This window comes from Oncorhynchus nerka, unplaced genomic scaffold, assembly GCF_034236695.1.
Source record: "Oncorhynchus nerka isolate Pitt River unplaced genomic scaffold, Oner_Uvic_2.0 unplaced_scaffold_1732, whole genome shotgun sequence".
NCBI classification, from domain to species: Eukaryota; Metazoa; Chordata; class Actinopteri; order Salmoniformes; family Salmonidae; genus Oncorhynchus; species Oncorhynchus nerka.
Window position 1 is genome coordinate 40,859 of NW_027039589.1, and position 22,175 is coordinate 63,033.

A 22,175-nucleotide genomic window follows, 5' to 3' on the forward strand; every position below is an offset into this window, starting at 1 on the left:
CATGTTTTGGAGAATGTGTAAACGGTCGGTGGAGACGCCAGCTACGACCGGTCCATTTTGTGTAATGTTTGTGACCTCATGAGAGACAATACAGCCACATTCCCATAACTCTGTTTATACAAGAGTCTCCGTTATGAGTTTCGCATCTAATTATTGTATAAAATGAATGAGTAAAGATGAAACTATTTGTGAAATGATGTAATGTGATTTTAAAAACTGTTTAATGAAAGAGAATCCAATTCCCTTTAAAGTCATTGGCCTGCCCCATGAGCATAGACATTGATCTGGCATCATGGGACAGCCCTTTTCTGCTGTTCCGAATATAAACCCCACCAGGAGAAGCCCACTTCAGACTGTGCGTACCTCGATTACCGAGAGGGCTAAGGTTTGAGTAGAGACCATGCATTCCTCGGTTGTTGAATTCCTAACCAAACCACGTGGAGATTTGGCTACACTGGTGGAAATGGTTCAACTCTGAGACTATTGATACCGACAGAATAAGAGCAAATCTTCAATACTAATTACTAGTCGGCAGCTAGAATTTATGTAGACTGAATGTGAAGACCGACAACCGCCGAAACATCTAGAAGAACATTTCTGAATATTACTCTGAAGTATCCATTCTAACCAAAGACTTCGTGGAAGAGAGAGACGGGCGGATGAACTTTCCAACAGAAAGACGGACGATTCCAACAGAAAGACGGACGATTCCAACAGAGATCACGACGACACACAGCGTAAATATATAGTGATTGCAATTATTCCCGAATGAGTGAGCGTTCATGTGCAAAGGATTAGCATTTCAATTATTATCAGCTGTGTAGTGACTCTCGTCTTTCCCGGCCTTCTCAGTCCACACCCACTTCCCTTGTAACCATATATATTGTTGTTTGTTTATGCATTTCTGTGATTATTTAGTTAGTTAGTAAATAAATGATTAAGACAATTGATGGATGGATGATTCATAGCAAAGACTGGGTGCAGATAACCAACAACTTTCGACGTTTGGAATGACGTCAGGTAAAGAATGATTCATTAATTAGAAGACTAATTGGTCAGATATTAAAATATCTCAAAAGTTATATTAGGAAAATTATAATTTTGTAATTTGAAGATTTTCCTTGGTGCCCCGACTTCCTGGTTGTCACGACTCCAACCGAAGGTGGCTCCTCTTCCTGTTCGTGTGGCGCTCGGCGTCACCGGTCTACTAGCTGCCACTGATCCATTTTCCCTTTTCTGTTGGTTTTGTCTTATTGGTTACACCTGTTTCTTGTTTAGGTTTTTAGTTGGGCTATTTAACCCGGTATGACCCGCCTGCTCTTAGTGCAGGCTTATTTTCTTCACTGTGTTTATGTGTAGTAGTGTGTTTAGTTTTGGGGTTTTCTTCAGACTTGTTAGGTCCTGGTTTTGGGTTATCGTGTGTATGTGCGCCCAGTGTTTTGGCGTTTACGATTTTCCCTGTGCCATTAAAGGCACTATTCCGTACCTTCAGCCTCCGGCCCCTGACTCCGCACCCACTACGCCTAAGTGTGTCACACTGGTTATCACATCATGTATTTTTTTTAAATATATTTTTTTACCTTTATTTTACTTTTAAGAACAAATTCTTATTTTCAATGACGGCCTAGGAACAGTGGGTTAACTGCCTGTTCAGGGGCAGAATGACAGATTTGTACCTTGTCAGCTCGGGGATTCGAACTTGCAACCTTTCGGTTACTAGTCCAACGCTCTAACCACTAGGCTACCCTGCCGCCCCTACTACAGTATGATACTTAACTACAGAGAATTGATTTGATAAAATAAGACTTCACTTTAATAATGCCAAAGACATGACAGTGGTTACTTCCTGCAAGTTCCTCTCTGTGTTACTATAATAGTTTTAACTTACAGTAGGGGACCTTGTATGGACACAAAGCAAGATGAATGATCGCTTTATGACTTTATTATAAGACACTATTAATACATTTCCCTCAAAGAGCTAAGGTACATAGTACCAGTCTGTCTGTAGGTACATTACATGTGAGCCAAACTCCAGTAGGTATATCATGTGTGTACATAGTACCAGTCTGTCTGTAGGTACATTACATGTTTGAGCCAAACTCCAGTAGGAATATCATGTGTCTACATAGTACCAGTCTGTCTGTAGGTACATTACATGTTTGAGCCAAACTCCAGTAGGTATATCATGTGTGTACATAGTACCAGTCTGTCTGTAGGTACATTACATGTTTGAGCCAAACTCCAGTAGGTATATCATGTGTGTACATAGTACCAGTCTGTCTGTAGGTACATTACATGTTTGAGCCAAACTCCAGTAGGTATATCATGTGTGTACATAGTACCAGTCAGTTAGTACATAAAAAAGACTATTACAAGTGAAAGACGACATAGATTCAAAGCCAATGTAGTGACAGGTTGTTTGATAGTCTGACCAAATAGGCCATCGCCATGACACCGGAGACAAGTGCATGCTGGACATTCCGATGCCATGCCCAGCTGACCAATGAGCTGACACTTGTGACCCTGAGAGGGGAATGGCTTAGGGGGATGACATGAGTTAACGAGTTTACAACGTGGTCATGACAACAAGAGAGCCAAATAAGTCCAATAGTGCATCCTACAGCAGGGTTTCCCACACTGCAATTTAAATAGACAATATGACACTTAATATCCTGTCTAATATGGACTGTAATGTAGGACTACAGTATGAGACTTACTATGCTGTCTAATATAATATGGACTGTAATGTAGGACTACAGTATGAGACTTAATATCCTGTCTAATATGGGCTGTAATGTAGGACTACAGTATGAGACTTAATATCCTGTCTAATATAATATGGACTGTAATGTAGGACTACAGTATATGAGACTTACTATCCTGTCTAATATAATATGGGCTGTAATGTAGGACTACAGTATGAGACTTACTATCCTGTCTAATATAATATGGGCTGTAATGTAGGACTACAGTATATGAGACTTACTATCCTGTCTAATATAATATGGGCTGTAATGTAGGACTACAGTATATGAGACTTAATATCCTGTCTAATATAATATGGGCTGTAATGTAGGACTACAGTATATGAGACTTAATATCCTGTCTAATATAATATGGGCTGTAATGTAGGACTACAGTATATGAGACTTAATATCCTGTCTAATATAATATGGGCTGTAATGTAGGACTACAGTATATGAGACTTAATATCCTGTCTAATATGGGCTGTAATGTAGGACTACAGTATGAGACTTACTATCCTGTCTAATATGGACTGTAATGTAGGACTACAGTATATGAGTATTACTATCCTGTCTAATATAATATGGGCTGTAATGTAGGACTACAGTATATGAGACTTAATATCCTGTCTAATATAATATGGGCTGTAATGTAGGACTACAGTATGAGACTTACTATCCTGTCTAATATAATATGGGCTGTAATGTAGGACTACAGTATATGAGACTTAACATCCTGTCTAATATAATATGGACTGTAATGTAGGACTACAGTATGAGACTTACTATCCTGTCTAATATAATATGGACTGTAATGTGGGACTACAGTATGAGACTTAATATCCTGTCTAATATGGGCTGTAATGTAGGACTACAGTATGAGACTTAATATCCTGTCTAATATAATATGGACTGTAATGTAGGACTACAGTATATGAGACTTAATATCCTGTCTAATATAATATGGACTGTAATGTAGGACTACAGTATGAGACTTAATATCCTGTCTAATATAATATGGGCTGTAATGTAGGACTACAGTATATGAGACTTAATATCCTGTCTAATATAATATGGGCTGTAATGTAGGACTACAGTATGAGACTTACTATCCTGTCTAATATGGACTGTAATGTAGGACTACAGTATGAGACTTACTATCCTGTCTAATATAATATGGGCTGTAATGTAGGACTACAGTATGAGACTTACTATCCTGTCTAATATGGACTGTAATGTAGGACTACAGTATGAGACTTACTATCCTGTCTAATATAATATGGGCTGTAATGTAGGACTACAGTATATGAGACTTAACATCCTGTCTAATATAATATGGACTGTAATGTAGGACTACAGTATATGAGACTTAATATCCTGTCTAATATGGGCTGTAATGTAGGACTACAGTATGAGACTTACTATCCTGTCTAATATAATATGGGCTGTAATGTAGGACTACAGTATATGAGACTTAATATCCTGTCTAATATAATATGTGCTGTAATGTAGGACTACAGTATGATACTTACTATCCTGTCTAATATAATATGGGCTGTAATGTAGGACTACAGTATATGAGACTTAACATCCTGTCTAATATAATATGGACTGTAATGTAGGACTACAGTATATGAGACTTACTATCCTGTCTAATATAATATGGACTGTAATGTGGGACTACAGTATGAGACTTAATATCCTGTCTAATATGGGCTGTAATGTAGGACTACAGTATGAGACTTAATATCCTGTCTAATATGGACTGTAATGTAGGACTACAGTATATGAGACTTACTATCCTGTCTAATATAATATGGACTGTAATGTAGGACTACAGTATATGACACTTACTATCCTGTCTAATATAATATGGGCTGTAATGTAGGACTACAGTATGAGACTTACTATCCTGTCTAATATAATATGGACTGTAATGTAGGACTACAGTATATGAGACTTACTATCCTGTCTAATATAATATGGACTGTAATGTGGGACTACAGTATATGAGACTTAATATCCTGTCTAATATGGGCTGTAATGTAGGACTACAGTATGAGACTTAATATCCTGTCTAATATAATATGGGCTGTAATGTAGGACTACAGTATGAGACTTACTATCCTGTCTAATATAATATGGACTGTAATGTAGGACTACAGTATATGAGACTTAATATCCTGTCTAATATAATATGGACTGTAATGTAGGACTACAGTATGAGACTTAATATCCTGTCTAATATAATATGGGCTGTAATGTAGGACTACAGTATATGAGACTTAATATCCTGTCTAATATAATATGGGCTGTAATGTAGGACTACAGTATGAGACTTACTATCCTGTCTAATATAATATGGGCTGTAATGTAGGACTACAGTATATGAGACTTAACATCCTGTCTAATATAATATGGACTGTAATGTAGGACTACAGTATGAGACTTACTATCCTGTCTAATATAATATGGGCTGTAATGTAGGACTACAGTATGATACTTACTATCCTGTCTAATATAATATGGACTGTAATGTAGGACTACAGTATATGAGACTTACTATCCTGTCTAATGTAATATGGGCTGTAATGTAGGACTACAGTATGAGACTTACTATCCTGTCTAATATAATATGGACTGTAATGTAGGACTACAGTATATGAGACTTACTATCCTGTCTAATATGGGCTGTAATGTAGGACTACAGTATATGAGACTTACTATCCTGTCTAATATGGGCTGTAATGTAGGACTACAGTATGAGACTTACTATCCTGTCTAATATGGACTGTAATGTAGGACTACAGTATATGACACTTACTATCCTGTCTAATATAATATGGACTGTAATGTAGGACTACAGTATATGACACTTACTATCCTGTCTAATATGGACTGTAATGTAGGACTACAGTATATGATACTTAATATCCTGTCTAATATAATATGGACTGTAATGTAGGACTACAGTATATGAGACTTAATATCCTGTCTAATATAATATGGGCTGTAATGTGGGACTACAGTATATGAGACTTAATATCCTGTCTAATATAATATGGGCTGTAATGTAGGACTACAGTATGAGACTTACTATCCTGTCTAATATAATATGAACTGTAATGTAGGACTACAGTATATGAGACTTAATATCCTGTCTAATATAATATGGGCTGTAATGTAGGACTACAGTATATGAGACTTAATATCCTGTCTAATATGGACTGTAATGTAGGACTACAGTATATGAGACTTACTATCCTGTCTAATATAATATGGACTGTAATGTAGGACTACAGTATGAGACTTACTATCCTGTCTAATATGGACTGTAATGTAGGACTACAGTATGAGACTTACTATCCTGTCTAATATAATATGGACTGTAATGTAGGACTACAGTATGAGACTTACTATCTTGTCTAATATAATATGGACTGTAATGTAGGACTACAGTATATGAGACTTACTATCCTGTCTAATATAATATGGGCTGTAATGTAGGACTACAGTATGAGACTTACTATCCTGTCTAATATAATATGGGCTGTAATGTAGGACTACAGTATGAGACTTACTATCCTGTCTAATATGGACTGTAATGTAGGACTACAGTATATGAGACTTACTATCCTGTCTAATACGGACTGTAATGTAGGACTACAGTATATGAGACTTACTATCCTGTCTAATATGGACTGTAATGTAGGACTACAGTATATGATACTTAATATCCTGTCTAATATAATATGGACTGTAATGTAGGACTACAGTATATGAGACTTAATATCCTGTCTAATATAATATGGGCTGTAATGTGGGACTACAGTATATGAGACTTAATATCCTGTCTAATATAATATGGGCTGTAATGTAGGACTACAGTATGAGACTTACTATCCTGTCTAATATAATATGAACTGTAATGTAGGACTACAGTATATGAGACTTAATATCCTGTCTAATATAATATGGGCTGTAATGTAGGACTACAGTATATGAGACTTAATATCCTGTCTAATATGGACTGTAATGTAGGACTACAGTATATGAGACTTACTATCCTGTCTAATATAATATGGACTGTAATGTAGGACTACAGTATGAGACTTACTATCCTGTCTAATATGGACTGTAATGTAGGACTACAGTATGAGACTTACTATCCTGTCTAATATAATATGGACTGTAATGTAGGACTACAGTATGAGACTTACTATCTTGTCTAATATAATATGGACTGTAATGTAGGACTACAGTATATGAGACTTACTATCCTGTCTAATATAATATGGGCTGTAATGTAGGACTACAGTATGAGACTTACTATCCTGTCTAATATAATATGGGCTGTAATGTAGGACTACAGTATGAGACTTACTATCCTGTCTAATATGGACTGTAATGTAGGACTACAGTATATGAGACTTACTATCCTGTCTAATACGGACTGTAATGTAGGACTACAGTATATGAGACTTACTATCCTGTCTAATATGGACTGTAATGTAGGACTACAGTATGAGACTTACTATCCTGTCTAATATGGACTGTAATGTAGGACTACAGTATGAGACTTAATATCCTGTCTAATATAATATGGGCTGTAATGTAGGACTACAGTATATGAGACTTACTATCCTGTCTAATATAATATGGACTGTAATGTAGGACTACAGTATATGACACTTACTATCCTGTCTAATATAATATGGGCTGTAATGTAGGACTACAGTATATGAGACTTACTAACCTGTCTAATATAATATGGACTGTAATGTAGGGCTACAGTATGAGACTTACTATCCTGTCTAATATAATATGGGCTGTAATGTAGGACTACAGTATGAGACTTACTATCCTGTCTAATATAATATGGACTGTAATGTAGGACTACAGTATATGAGACTTACTAACCTGTCTAATATAATATGGACTGTAATGTAGGGCTACAGTATATGACACTTACTATCCTGTCTAATATGGGCTGTAATGTAGGACTACAGTATATGACACTTACTATCCTGTCTAATATAATATGGACTGTAATGTAGGACTACAGTATATGACACTTACTATCCTGTCTAATATAATATGGACTGTAATGTAGGACTACAGTATATGACACTTACTATCCTGTCTAATATGGGCTGTAATGTAGGACTACAGTATGAGACTTACTATCCTGTCTAATATAATATGGACTGTAATGTAGGACTACAGTATATGAGACTTACTATCCTGTCTAATATAATATGGACTGTAATGTAGGACTACAGTATGAGACTTACTATCCTGTCTAATATAATATGGGCTGTAATGTAGGACTACAGTATGAGACTTACTATCCTGTCTAATATAGACTGTAATGTAGGACTACAGTATATGAGACTTACTATCCTGTCTAATACGGACTGTAATGTAGGACTACAGTATATGAGACTTACTATCCTGTCTAATATGGACTGTAATGTAGGACTACAGTATGAGACTTACTATCCTGTCTAATATGGACTGTAATGTAGGACTACAGTATGAGACTTAATATCCTGTCTAATATAATATGGGCTGTAATGTAGGACTACAGTATATGAGACTTACTATCCTGTCTAATATAATATGGACTGTAATGTAGGACTACAGTATATGACACTTACTATCCTGTCTAATATAATATGGGCTGTAATGTAGGACTACAGTATGAGACTTACTATCCTGTCTAATATAATATGGACTGTAATGTAGGACTACAGTATGAGACTTACTATCCTGTCTAATATAATATGGGCTGTAATGTGGGACTACAGTATATGAGACTTACTATCCTGTCTAATATAATATGGGCTGTAATGTAGGACTACAGTATATGAGACTTACTATCCTGTCTAATATAATATGGGCTGTAATGTAGGACTACAGTATATGAGACTTACTATCCTGTCTAATATAATATGGACTGTAATGTAGGACTACAGTATGAGACTTACTATCCTGTCTAATATGGACTGTAATGTAGGACTACAGTATGAGACTTACTATCCTGTCTAATATAATATGGACTGTAATGTAGGACTACAGTATGAGACTTACTATCCTGTCTAATATAATATGGACTGTAATGTAGGACTACAGTATGAGACTTACTATCCTGTCTAATATAATATGGGCTGTAATGTAGGACTACAGTATATGAGACTTAATATCCTGTCTAATATAATATGGGCTGTAATGTAGGACTACAGTATATGAGACTTACTATCCTGTCTAATATAATATGGGCTGTAATGTAGGACTACAGTATGAGACTTACTATCCTGTCTAATATAATATGGACTGTAATGTAGGACTACAGTATGAGACTTACTATCCTGTCTAATATAATATGGGCTGTAATGTAGGACTACAGTATGAGACTTAATATCCTGTCTAATATGGACTGTAATGTAGGACTACAGTATGAGACTTACTATCCTGTCTAATATAATATGGACTGTAATGTAGGACTACAGTATATGAGACTTACTATCCTGTCTAATATAATATGGGCTGTAATGTAGGACTACAGTATGAGACTTACTATCCTGTCTAATATGGACTGTAATGTAGGACTACAGTATATGAGACTTAATATCCTATCTAATATAATATGGACTGTAATGTAGGACTACAGTATATGACACTTACTATCCTGTCTAATATGGACTGTAATGTAGGACTACAGTATATGAGACTTACTATCCTGTCTAATATAATATGGACTGTAATGTAGGACTACAGTATGAGACTTACTATCCTGTCTAATATAATATGGACTGTAATGTAGGACTACAGTATATGAGACTTAATATCCTGTCTAATATAATATGGGCTGTAATGTAGGACTACAGTATATGAGACTTACTATCCTGTCTAATATAATATGGGCTGTAATGTAGGACTACAGTATGAGACTTACTATCCTGTCTAATATAATATGGGCTGTAATGTAGGACTACAGTATGAGACTTACTATCCTGTCTAATATAATATGGGCTGTAATGTAGGACTACAGTATGAGACTTAATATCCTGTCTAATATGGACTGTAATGTAGGACTACAGTATGAGACTTACTATCCTGTCTAATATAATATGGGCTGTAATGTAGGACTACAGTATGAGACTTACTATCCTGTCTAATATAATATGGGCTGTAATGTAGGACTACAGTATGAGACTTACTATCCTGTCTAATATAATATGGGCTGTAATGTAGGACTACAGTATGAGACTTAATATCCTGTCTAATATGGACTGTAATGTAGGACTACAGTATGAGACTTACTATCCTGTCTAATATAATATGGACTGTAATGTAGGACTACAGTATGAGACTTACTATCCTGTCTAATATGGACTGTAATGTAGGACTACAGTATATGACACTTACTATCCTGTCTAATATGGACTGTAATGTAGGACTACAGTATATGACACTTACTATCCTGTCTAATATGGACTGTAATGTAGGACTACAGTATATGAGACTTAATATCCTGTCTAATATAATATGGACTGTAATGTAGGACTACAGTATATGACACTTACTATCCTGTCTAATATAATATGGACTGTAATGTAGGACTACAGTATGAGACTTACTATCCTGTCTAATATGGACTGTAATGTAGGACTACAGTATGAGACTTACTATCCTGTCTAATATAATATGGGCTGTAATGTAGGACTACAGTATGAGACTTACTATCCTGTCTAATATAATATGGACTGTAATGTAGGACTACAGTATGAGACTTACTATCCTGTCTAATATAATATGGACTGTAATGTAGGACTACAGTATGAGACTTACTATCCTGTCTAATATAATATGGGCTGTAATGTAGGACTACAGTATGAGACTTACTATCCTGTCTAATATAATATGGGCTGTAATGTAGGACTACAGTATATGAGACTTAATATCCTGTCTAATATAATATGGGCTGTAATGTAGGACTACAGTATATGAGACTTACTATCCTGTCTAATATAATATGGGCTGTAATGTAGGACTACAGTATGAGACTTACTATCCTGTCTAATATAATATGGACTGTAATGTAGGACTACAGTATGAGACTTACTATCCTGTCTAATATAATATGGGCTGTAATGTAGGACTACAGTATGAGACTTACTATCCTGTCTAATATAATATGGGCTGTAATGTAGGACTACAGTATGAGACTTACTATCCTGTCTAATATAATATGGACTGTAATGTAGGACTACAGTATATGACACTTACTATCCTGTCTAATATAATATGGACTGTAATGTAGGACTACAGTATATGACACTTACTATCCTGTCTAATATGGGCTGTAATGTAGGACTACAGTATGAGACTTACTATCCTGTCTAATATAATATGGACTGTAATGTAGGACTACAGTATATGAGACTTACTATCCTGTCTAATATAATATGGACTGTAATGTAGGACTACAGTATGAGACTTACTATCCTGTCTAATATAATATGGGCTGTAATGTAGGACTACAGTATGAGACTTACTATCCTGTCTAATATGGACTGTAATGTAGGACTACAGTATATGAGACTTACTATCCTGTCTAATACGGACTGTAATGTAGGACTACAGTATATGAGACTTACTATCCTGTCTAATATGGACTGTAATGTAGGACTACAGTATGAGACTTACTATCCTGTCTAATATGGACTGTAATGTAGGACTACAGTATGAGACTTACTATCCTGTCTAATATAATATGGGCTGTAATGTGGGACTACAGTATATGAGACTTACTATCCTGTCTAATATAATATGGGCTGTAATGTAGGACTACAGTATATGAGACTTACTATCCTGTCTAATATAATATGGGCTGTAATGTAGGACTACAGTATATGAGACTTACTATCCTGTCTAATATAATATGGACTGTAATGTATGACTACAGTATGAGACTTACTATCCTGTCTAATATGGACTGTAATGTAGGACTACAGTATGAGACTTACTATCCTGTCTAATATAATATGGACTGTAATGTAGGACTACAGTATGAGACTTACTATCCTGTCTAATATAATATGGGCTGTAATGTAGGACTACAGTATGAGACTTACTATCCTGTCTAATATAATATGGGCTGTAATGTAGGACTACAGTATATGAGACTTAATATCCTGTCTAATATAATATGGGCTGTAATGTAGGACTACAGTATATGAGACTTACTATCCTGTCTAATATAATATGGGCTGTAATGTAGGACTACAGTATATGAGACTTACTATCCTGTCTAATATAATATGGACTGTAATGTAGGACTACAGTATGAGACTTACTATCCTGTCTAATATGGACTGTAATGTAGGACTACAGTATATGACACTTACTATCCTGTCTAATATAATATGGACTGTAATGTAGGACTACAGTATGAGACTATACTATCCTGTCTAATATAATATGGACTGTAATGTAGGACTACAGTATGAGACTTACTATCCTGTCTAATATAATATGGACTGTAATGTAGGACTACAGTATGAGACTTACTATCCTGTCTAATATAATATGGGCTGTAATGTAGGACTACAGTATGAGACTTACTATCCTGTCTAATATAATATGGACTGTAATGTAGGACTACAGTATGAGACTTACTATCCTGTCTAATATAATATGGGCTGTAATGTAGGACTACAGTATGAGACTTACTATCCTGTCTAATATAATATGGGCTGTAATGTAGGACTACAGTATGAGACTTACTATCCTGTCTAATATAATATGGACTGTAATGTAGGACTACAGTATATGACACTTACTATCCTGTCTAATATAATATGGACTAGGACTAATATATGGACTACTATCCTGTCTAATATGGGCTGTAATGTAGGACTTGAGACTTACTATCCTGTCTAATATAATATGGACTGTAATGTAGGACTACAGTATATGACACTTACTATCCTGTCTAATATAATATGGACTGTAATGTAGGACTACAGTATATGAGACTTACTATCCTGTCTAATATGGGCTGTAATGTAGGACTACAGTATGAGACTTACTATCCTGTCTAATATAATATGGACTGTAATGTAGGACTACAGTATATGAGACTTACTATCCTGTCTAATATAATATGGACTGTAATGTAGGACTACAGTATGAGACTTACTATCCTGTCTAATATAATATGGGCTGTAATGTAGGACTACAGACTTACTATCCTGTCTAATATGGAGGACTACAGACTTACTATCCTGTCTAATATGGACTTACTATCCTGTCTAATATAATATGGACTGTAATGTAGGACTACAGACTACATATGAGACTTACTATCCTGTCTAATATAATATGGACTGTAATGTAGGACTACAGTATGAGACTTACTATCCTGTCTAATATAATATGGGCTGTAATGTAGGACTACAGTATGAGACTTACTATCCTGTCTAATATAATATAATATACAGGGACTTACTATCCTGTCTAATACGGATGTAGGACTACAGTATATGAGATCCTGTCTAATATGGACTATAGGACTACAGTATGAGACTTACTATAATATGGACTGTAATGTAGGACTACAGTATGAGACTTAATATCCTGTCTAATATAATATGGGCTGTAATGTAGGACTACAGTATATGAGACTTACTATCCTGTCTAATATAATATGGGCTGTAATGTAGGACTACAGTATGAGACTTACTATCCTGTCTAATATAATATATAATATGGACTGTAATGTAGGACTACAGTATATGAGACTTACTATCCTGTCTAATATAATATGGACTGTAATGTAGGACTACAGTATATGAGACTTACTATCCTGTCTAATATAATATGGACTGTAATGTAGGACTACAGTATGAGACTTACTATCCTGTCTAATATGGACTGTAATGTAGGACTACAGTATGAGACTTACTATCCTGTCTAATATAATATGGACTGTAACTACAGTAGGACTACAGTATATGAGGACTTACTATCCTGTCTAATATAATATGGACTGTAATGTAGGACTACAGTATATGAGACTTACTATCCTGTCTAATATAATATGGGCTGTAATGTAGGACTACAGTATATGAGACTTACTATCCTGTCTAATATAATATATGGACTGTGAGACTTACTATCCTGTCTAATATAATATGGACTAACAGGTACATATGAGACTTACTATCCTGTCTAATATAATATGGACTGTAATGTAGGACTACAGTATGAGACTTACTATCCTGTCTATATAATATGGACTGTAATGTAGGACTACAGTATATGAGACTTACTATCCTGTCTAATATAATATGGACTGTAATGTAGGACTACAGTATGAGACTTACTATCCTGTCTAATATAATATGGACTGTAATGTAGGACTACAGTATATGAGACTTAATATCCTGTCTAATATAATATGGACTGTAATGTAGGACTATCCTGTCTAATATGGACTGTATATGAGACTTACTATCCTGTCTAATATAATATGGACTGTAATGTAGGACTACAGTATGAGACTTACTATCCTGTCTAATATAATATGGACTGACTTAATATCCTGTCTAATATAATATGGGCTGTAATGTAGGACTACAGTATATGAGACTTACTATCCTGTCTAATATAATATGGGCTGTAATGTAGGACTACAGTATGAGACTTACTATCCTGTCTAATATAATATGGGCTGTAATGTAGGACTACAGTATGAGACTTACTATCCTGTCTAATATAATATGGACTGTAATGTAGGACTACAGTATGAGACTTACTATCCTGTCTAATATAATATGGACTGTAATGTAGGACTACAGTATGAGACTTACTATCCTGTCTAATATAATATGGACTGTAATGTAGGACTACAGTATATGACACTTACTATCCTGTCTAATATGGATATGGACTGTAATGTAGTCTAATATGGACTGTAATGTAGGACTGTATATGAGACTTAATATCCTGTCTAATATAATATGGACTGTAATGTAGGACTACAGTATATGACACTTACTATCCTGTCTAATATAATATGGACTGTAGGACTACAGTATGAGACTTACTATCCTGTCTAATATGGATAATAGGACTACAGTATGAGACTTACTATCCTGTCTAATATAATATGGGCTGTAATGTAGGACTACAGTATGAGACTTACTATCCTGTCTAATATAATATGGACTGTAATGTAGGACTACAGTATGAGACTTACTATCCTGTCTAATATAATATGGACTGTAATGTAGGACTACAGTATGAGACTTACTATCCTGTCCTGTAATGTAGGACTACAGTATGAGACTTACTATCCTGTCTAATATAATGGGCTGTAATGTAGGACTACAGTATATGAGACTTACTATCCTGTCTAATATAATATGGGCTGTAATGTAGGACTACAGTATATGAGACTTACTATCCTGTCTAATATAATATGGGCTGTAATGTAGGACTACAGTATGAGACTTACTATCCTGTCTAATATAATATGGACTGTAATGTAGGACTACAGTATGAGACTTACTATCCTGTCTAATATAATATGGGCTGTAATGTAGGACTACAGTATGAGACTTACTATCCTGTCTAATATAATATGGGCTGTAATGTAGGACTACAGTATGAGACTTACTATCCTGTCTAATATAATATGGACTGTAATGTAGGACTACAGTATATGAGACTTACTATCCTGTCTAATATAATATGGACTGTAATGTAGGACTACAGTATATGAGACTTACTATCCTGTCTAATATGGACTGTAATGTAGGACTACAGTATGAGACTTACTATCCTGTCTAATATAATATGGACTGTAATGTAGGACTACAGTATATGAGACTTACTATCCTGTCTAATATAATATGGACTGTAATGTAGGACTACAGTATGAGACTTACTATCCTGTCTAATATAATATGGGCTGTAATGTAGGACTACAGTATGAGACTTACTATCCTGTCTAATATGGACTGTAATGTAGGACTACAGTATATGAGACTTACTATCCTGTCTAATATGGACTGTAATGTAGGACTACAGTATGAGACTTACTATCCTGTCTAATATGGACTGTAATGTAGGACTACAGTATGAGACTAATCTAATATGGACTGTAATGTAGGACTACAGTATGAGACTTAATATCCTGTCTAATATAATATGGACTGTAATGTAGGACTACAGTATATGAGACTTACTATCCTGTCTAATATAATATGGACTAGGACTACAGTATATGACACTTACTATCCTGTCTAATATAATATGGGCTGTAATGTAGGACTACAGTATGAGACTTACTATCCTGTCTAATATAATATGGACTGTAATGTAGGACTACAGTATGAGACTTAATATCCTGTCTAATATAATATGGGCTGTAATGTGGGACTACAGTATATGAGACTTACTATCCTGTCTAATATAATATGGGCTGTAATGTAGGACTACAGTATATGAGACTTACTATCCTGTCTAATATAATATGGGCTGTAATGTAGGACTACAGTATATGAGACTTACTATCCTGTCTAATATAATATGGACTGTAATGTAGGACTACAGTATGAGACTTACTATCCTGTCTAATATGGACTGTAATGTAGGACTACAGTATGAGACTTACTATCCTGTCTAATATAATATGGACTGTAATGTAGGACTACAGTATGAGACTTACTATCCTGTCTAATATAATATGGGCTGTAATGTAGGACTACAGTATGAGACTTACTATCCTGTCTAATAATATGGGCTGTAATGTAGGACTACAGTATATGAGACTTAATACTTACTAGGATCCTGAGTCTAATATAATATGGGCTGTAATGTAGGACTACAGTATGAGACTTACTATCCTGTCTAATATAATATGGACTGTAATGTAGGACTACAGTATGAGACTTACTATCCTGTCTAATATAATATGGACTGTAATGTAGGACTACTTAATAGTCTATATGGACTGTAATGTAGGACTGAGACTTACTATCCTGTCTAATATAATATGGACTGTAATGTAGGACTACAGTATGAGACTTACTATCCTGTCTAATATAATATGGGCTGTAATGTAGGACTACATATGAGACTTACTATCCTGTCTAATATGGACTGTAATGTAGGACTACAGTATATGAGACTTAATATCCTGTCTAATATAATATGGGCTGGAATGTAGGATACAGTAGGACTACAGTATATGACACTTACTATCCTGTCTAATATAATATGGACTGTAATGTAGGACTACAGTATATGACACTTACTATCCTGTCTAATATGGACTGTAATGTAGGACTACAGTATATGACTTACTATCCTGTCTAATATGGACTGTAATGTAGGACTACAGTATATGACACTTACTATCCTGTCTAATATGGACTGTAATGTACAGGACTACAGTATATGACACTTACTATCCTGTCTAATATGGACTGTAATGTAGGACTACAGTATGACTAATATGGACTTACTATCCTGTCTAATATAATATGGACTGTAATGTAGGACTACAGTATGACACTTACTATCCTGTCTAATATAATATGACTGTAATGTAGGACTGTAATGTAGGACTACAGTATGACACTTACTATCCTGTCTAATATAATATGGGCTGTAATGTAGGACTACAGTATATGAGACTTAATATCCTGTCTAATATGGGCTGTAATGTAGGACTACAGTATATGAGACTTTTATGTTAACCTGTATGACATTTAGGAAGGTCAACATTGCGTCAGCTTCTTGATATCAAGCCACTGCTCCACTTAGGCTTGGCTGGAGCTGACATGACTCTCTTTATCAGCTGAATCATCACACATTGGAACACTTATGTTTCTTCTGTGGCAGAACTCCAAACCAACCTTCTCCCTCCCCTCCCCCTCCCTCCCTCCCTCACCCCCTCCCTACCTCCCTCCCTCCCTCCCTCCCTCCACTCTGTAATTTACATGGACATTAATAAAATCCCAGCTAGAAGAATCTGTTCAAGTCAAAGCAGCTGGACAACTCTCCCTGACGGTTACATAACATCACATTCAATACACCCCCTCTGTGTGTGTGTGTGTGTGTGTGTGTGTGTGTGTGTGGTATCATTGTGTCTGTATGTGATTGCGTGTGTGTATTAAATTCACCCTTTCCCAAAGCCATGCCCTGGTTTATTGAATGAAACTGCAGAGGGCAGACAGGCTACTATACAGCCAACTATAAAGACACAGGCCTTAGGACTACAGCTACCCTGCTGACTACAACTACCCCGCTGACTATAGCTACCCTGCTGACAGTTATACAGTCAATATGTCATTCTATGGGGAGTAGGGATACGAGAGAGAGAGGGAGAGAGAAAGAGAGATTCTATGCAGTGTAGGGATACGAGAGAGAGAGAGATTCTATGGGGAGTAGGGATACGAGAGAGAGAGGGAGAGAGAAAGAGAGAATCTATGCAGAGTAGGGATACGAGAGAGAGAGAGAAAGAGAGAGATTCTATGGGGAGTAGGGATATGAGAGAGAGAGGGAGAGAGAAAGAGAGAATCTATGCAGAGTAGGGATACGAGAGAGAGGGAGAGAGAAAGAGAGATTCTATGCAGAGTAGGGATACGAGAGAGAGGGAGAGAGAAAGAGAGATTCTATGCAGAGTAGGGATACGAGAGAGAGAGAGAAAGAAAGAGATTCTATGCAGAGTAGGGATACGAGAGAGAGAGAGAAAGAGAGAGATTCTATGGGGAGTAGGGATACGAGAGAGAGAGGGGGAGAGAAAGAGAGATTCTATGCAGAGTAGGGATACGAGAGAGAGAGGGGGAGAGAAAGAGAGAGATTCTATGCGGAGTAGGGATATGAGAGAGAGAGACCAGACCAGAATAAAGACACAGGCCTTATACTGTAGGAAAGCAGCAGTGAATTGATAGATGAAAACAAAAGAGAGGTAGAGACGGAGAAGAGAGACAGTATGAGATCCCGAGAGTGAGAGAGTAAGAGGGAGGGAGGGAGAGAAAGGCATAGAAAGAGAGAGAAAGAGAGAGCATGGTGAATGTGAGAACGACAGAGGACCTGCTGGATGAGTGCAATCCTCTGGGGTCAATCCCGAACAGCTGTGGAGTTGCCAAAATAAAGTTGCACAGCCCCTCACCCCCTTTACCCCCAGTGTTGACAACACCAGACTCCCCCTCTGCTACGAACACAAGTCCCCCAGTATGAATGGAATAACCGCACAACCACAGAAGAATTAGCTAAGCACACACACCTCTTTCACGAGGTATCCCAGTATGAATGGAATAACCGCACAACCACAGAAGAACTAGCTAAGCACACACACCTCTTTCACGAGGTATCCCAGTATGAATGGAATAACCGCACAACCACAGAAGAACTAGCTAAGCACACACACCTCTTTCACGAGGTATCCCAGTATGAATGGAATATCTACACAACCACAGAAGAACTAGCTAAGCACACACACCTCTTTCACGAGGTATCCCAACCTGTATTGAATATCTACACAACCACAATAGAAGCAGCAGACAGGCTCACACACACAGACACACACTTCGGTCAGTGCTTACAACACAAGGCTCCCCGTAAAACCACAACACAACCACAGACCCAGATAAACACAGGACAGCAGTATCCCTGCTCAGTACCCAGTCACAAGATGCCCAGTTCCCAGAGCGCTCCCTCCTGCGTCCTCAATGTTCCCTTTGTCCCCTTCCCAACGTCCCCGTCACTCGGGTCACCCGGCGGGAGTTTCACACAGCATGACATTTAGTTTCGGAACCAGAGTTAGGGGGTGAGAGGTCAAAGGTGAGTTCACATGATTTAGAATAAAATACATTTAAAAACACTGACACGATTGGACTGTCAATAAGGCACCACCTAAAGCAGTTTATTTCAGTCTTGTGTCTCTGTTGACAGACGACAAAGCTTTGTCAGATCAAATTGATCAACAAAATAAATAAATAAATAAATAAATATAAACTACTCAGGGGAAGCATACCATGCTGACCGCAAAAGACCGTTTTGACTCAAGAGACTGCTTAAGGAGCACCAGACTGTGACTGTTATCCGGTTGGTCTCGACTGGTTGCCTGAAGCAAAGTAACAGCAATCTCTGACCTATCGACCTTTGGCCTACTGCTCCGCCACCGGCCACACACCCCTTCCACGGCTTCAGACATAATGTGTCACTATGTGGAGGAGAGTGTGGTCTGAGGAAAGGTCAACGCTTTGACTGAAACTAAAGCTTATCCAGGAAGCCCGAATAAATCACAAATGTGCATAGTGGTATTCTCTCTTCATTACTCCAGTTACCTCACCTCATGTCAGGATGACATTTAGCCTTGAACTAACTCCAGCAGGGAGGACAGATTAGAATGCTTTCCATACAGTCCTACACACCTTACCCCTCCTCTCTTCTGTTGACAGCTATCCTGCTAGTGTCCCCACCTCTTCCACCCTCCCTCCCCCCCACTCAATTCAATTCAAAGGGCTTTATTGGCTTGGGAAACATATGTTAACATTGCCAAAGCAAGTGAAACAGATAAACAAAAGTGAAATCAACAATATAAACAAAGTAAACATTACAAAGGAATAGAGACATTCCAAATGTTATATTATCTCTATATACAGTTTCCCTCTCTTCTCTCTCACACCTCATCCCCTCTCTACTATTTGTTATCATGCCTGCTGGATTCTACGGCCTCTCTTTTAGCCATCACCCCTATTAATAGGGTGAGGCTTTTGGGTCGCGTTGCCGACCGTACGGGAACAATACCAGGAAACAATCCCACACACTAATTATAGATGGCTATCTACTGTGCTGCGTGGCCGTACACATTGTAGGTGGGCGGGGTGTGTGTGCGCTTTCAAAATAAACAGAGTGAGGACACAAAACCCCACTGAATAATCTACGAGAAAGCATGGTGTTGTAACCACGTAATGTACATCATCTATGACGTGGCTGCTGTGAAGTTAAGTTACGTAGGCCTGGCCAGGTTGGATTGTGGCTGTAACCGAGCCATGCAAGCCAATCAGAAACGTCCGTTCCACCCTTACTGGACAGTTAAGCGTTTTAACTTGAACTTTGACGATGCACTGTAAGCAGAGAACAAGCTGTACTCTTCAGACCTCTAGGTAGTATATTAGTGTACTGAGCAGTATGCATTCCTACTGTTTAGCTGATGAGTACAACTAATCTACCTAGTCTCCATTGACTCAGTGCTAAGCATGTTGAGAGAGAGAGAGAGAGAGAGGCAACACAACCAACGGGTGTTCATCCTGGAAGCCAGGAATTCACCCTTAAATTGGCAGTTGAACAAACGGCTTGAAATCCCAATCACAGCTCACAGATTGAAATGTGTTCAGTCAACTCATGCAGTTGAAGTAGGGATAGTGACAGTCAATAACATACACAAAGAAACAGGCTTCAGCTAACTGACCTCGTAGTTTAGTGCTCAAATAGGTTTCACATTCAATTCAGTAGGAATAGTCAAGTCTGTAGTACACACACAAAGAAACACGCTTAGCTAACTGACCTTATTGTGTCCCCTTGTACTCAGTCAGTGAATCTGAGAGAACCTGGAATAGAAACGCCAGTCAAAACGCATGTCTACTTCCTCGCCTCGTTTAGAAATCCCAGAGTAGATCCACCAGGACGCTGATGAAAAATAAAAAGAGGGAGAGCGAGAAGGAGAGAGAAAAAAAACAGTCCGTTCACTGCTTCTTCGTCTCCCTTCTCCAGTTGATCCTATATGTTGGTCCTGGACCAAACCAAAAAATGAACTGCCTGAAGACAACAGAGTTGCTGCTAGTCCCAGATTCGACTGCCACACACACTCCACTCTCTCGCTGCTTTGGCTGCTGTGACCGCAGCGGAGGAGAAAGACATTTCAACAGCTGTGTGTGTGTGGGTGTGTTTGTGTGAAAAGGAGCTAAAGGAACCACGTGATAGGCTTAATCCTCTGCCCACTGAGGGAACACACACTGCAGTCTGACCAATCAGGGGCCGGCTGTCACACACTGGTTCCCTCCCATCTCGCTTTCCCTCTCTCCTGCTCTTATTCTAACTCTTCTCTTTCTCTCTCTCTCTCATTCTCTCTTTTTACTTGTTCTCTCTCTCTCTCTCCTTCCCTCTCGTAGCAGTATTATAGGGCAGTGTTTTGGAAGTATACTGTCAGGTTACAAATCACCATGGCACATCGCTAACACACTGTCGCTCTAAGGTAACACCCCCCCACCGTTTCTATTTGCCATGTTCTACATACCCACTGTACTGGAGGAGGAGGCATTGTGCATATCTAGGGAGGTAGCTAGCTAGAGCATTGAGTGTACCTAGCTAGAGAACATTTTGTGTGTGTGTGTGTGTGTCTACAGA

General features: G+C 37.4%; 1 protein-coding gene across 1 annotated transcript in view; it reads right to left on the reverse strand.

Annotated features, from left to right (window-relative positions):
* LOC135568044 (gamma-adducin-like) overlaps window positions 1-21,700 on the reverse strand; it is a 57,477-nt gene extending 35,777 nt beyond the window's left edge. Inside the window, exon 1 of the mRNA XM_065015065.1 lies at window positions 21,337-21,700. The gene's annotated coding sequence lies outside the window, so the exon portion shown is untranslated. The remainder of the gene's footprint in view (window positions 1-21,336) is intronic.
* Window positions 21,701-22,175: the final 475 nt, after the last annotated feature.